The sequence below is a fragment of the Bos indicus genome, chromosome 18 (assembly GCF_029378745.1).
Source record: "Bos indicus isolate NIAB-ARS_2022 breed Sahiwal x Tharparkar chromosome 18, NIAB-ARS_B.indTharparkar_mat_pri_1.0, whole genome shotgun sequence".
Taxonomy (NCBI): Eukaryota; Metazoa; Chordata; class Mammalia; order Artiodactyla; family Bovidae; genus Bos; species Bos indicus.
Window position 1 is genome coordinate 53,982,633 of NC_091777.1, and position 2,486 is coordinate 53,985,118.

Consider the following 2,486-nt stretch of genomic DNA (forward strand, 5'->3'; position numbering starts at 1 on the left):
TGGAGTGGTAAAATGGAGAAAGATGTGTGGCTCTCCACTCACCAACACAGTGAGTGAACTAGCTGACTGAGCTAGCAAACTACCTTTCAGATAGCCCTGGCTGGCGGGGTAGGGGGTCCCCGAACAATGTGAACAGGGAGGGGGCTGTCACACAGATACCCCAAGGGAACACTTTTCAGGAGGCCCAGCCTCCAGAGATGTGTCTGTGTGAGAGGAGTACTGGATCCCACTGACTGGGACCCAGAAATAGGTCTACAGAAAGCATCTAACAAACTAGAAGGGCAGCTGAGGATGCAAATGATATGCAAATGAGTGCTTTCAAATCCCACCTCCCCACTCCCAGACCTTACTTCACCTCTTCCTGGCTCCTTCCCCTGCTTATGGGGGCCTGGGGAGTTGTAGGGGGGGATATTCCAGCTCGATACTGCAGTCTCCACATGTGGGTGGAGATGCTGTGAAATACTGTAAGGTCTTTTGAGAGGTGGAGGGAAGCAGTGGCCCGTAGGACCACCTCCACCTCCTACCCCAAGAGCCCCCAACTGCAGAAGATATGTACAAGGTTACATCAAGAATTGTTTTGGCACTCAAATCTCCATCCGGGTTTAGTCTGGAGATTAGGGGTGACGGCAGCAGCGATGGGAGGTGAAGGATGAGGAAATGGGGCCTGCCCCCTACCCTGGAGATGAAGAGGGCATGGAAAAAGTCACCCTAGTGCCCAAGCTACAGCCTCCCATCAGGGCTGTGGTGGGAAATTCAGTGCAAGGTACCTTGAAGGCTATTGCTTTCTAGGGATTTTCACATTTTGATTTGGGGGTGGCTCTCTAGCAAGGGGCAGGGGCCTTCCAGGCTTTAGGGGTAGGAATTGTCTCTGGCTTTTCTCCTCTCCTGTTTTGGGAGACAGACGAGGAGGCCGGATTCCCCCAAAGCCATGGAGAAGAGAAGGGTCTGGAAGACCTGTGAGGGGGACAATTGGGGGAGAGGGTGGGCAGGGGGTGCCCCTCCCCCAGAGATGCTGATGATGGAACCAGGGCACCAGGGTCCCTGCTTTGGGCTGGAGGAAGTGGAGGTGGTCTCCATGAGGGAGGGGGAGATGGATGGGGTAGAGATGGGTCTCAGCTCTCCTAAGTCCATAGGGTTGTCAGGCCCTGAAATCTCAGCCTGCCAACAAGGCCTTAGAGCTGACCACAGCCGCAGTGCCCAGGGAGCCACTCTCAAACCAACTCTCAGGGCTGCCTGGCTTGGCAGACTTCATCAGAACATTCTAGATCCTCAGAGCCTATGGTGAGAGCACCAAAACATTCCGATCCATCAGAGACCACCAAAGTACTCCAGTTTGCCGGAAACCACGAGTCAATCTAATGCATTAGACCACACAAAGCATTCCAGCTCAAGGGACCCTACCATGGCTCATTGCATTCTCCTGGGCCACCGTGGCCTGACAGAGCCACCATACATTTGGCTCACCAGACTTAATGAAACAAAGCCACGCAGACACAAGCATGCACACAAAAGGCGGGGGTGGGAAAGAGGGTCTTTAACAGTTTTCACCAGCTCCATCTCCCACCCCTCCCTGCCAGGTGAGTTCTGACTTGGTGTGTTTGGATGGAGGTGACCCCGAAAATAGTGGGTCTTTTTCCTTATAGTCCTCCAGATTAGATCCAAGTCCCACACCTTATTCTTCTTCTAGGAAGACCCTCAGGCCAAAACCCACCACGGAGGGGTGTGGGTAGAGGAGGATCAGTGACTGGCCATGGCCTGATACAGGAAGTACATGCTTCATCCCGATGATGTCACAGGAAGTAACCTAGAGACACCACAGTAAGTGCATGCCCCTATGACATCTTGGAAGTAACCTTCAAGGAAGGCTCATTGAGACATCACAGGAAGTACCTGTCTCTCCTATCATCACAGGAAGTAACCTCTGGGGAACTACTTCCTGGGACATCATACAAAGTGCCAGAAGCACCCCAGGAAAGTACTTGACTCAGTGACATCACAACAAAGACCTCATACCCATTATTCTAGGAAAAGCCATAGGAGATGCCACAGGAAGTTGTTCCAGCCTCTTGCCAGTGCCAGTCTTGCCCACGAGACTGGCCCAATCCCAGAGCCGGCCTTATTCCCAGCAGCACCGCACCCCTCCCCCACCCCCCCATACAACCTGACAACAAAAGAGTTGAAAAGTCCCACCTAGGAGGGGCAGCTCCAGCAGGGAGGGAGAGTAGCTGAGAAAATCTAGAACTCTGGGGTCCTTGCTCCAAATACCCCATTTCAACTCACACTCCTCTGCTACCTCTGCTTCCATCATGTCCCTCAGATCCGGAGCTGAAAGCAGGAGAGGCAGGTGTTGTTTTGGGGAGGCCCCTCATTCTAGGTGACCCAGAGGCTCCTCCCCTCCTCCCATATGGAAACAAAAAGTTTATAAAGGGGGGAGGGGAAATCCTTATCAAAGGAGGGGAAAAAAAGGAGGGAAAGAAAAGAGAAAA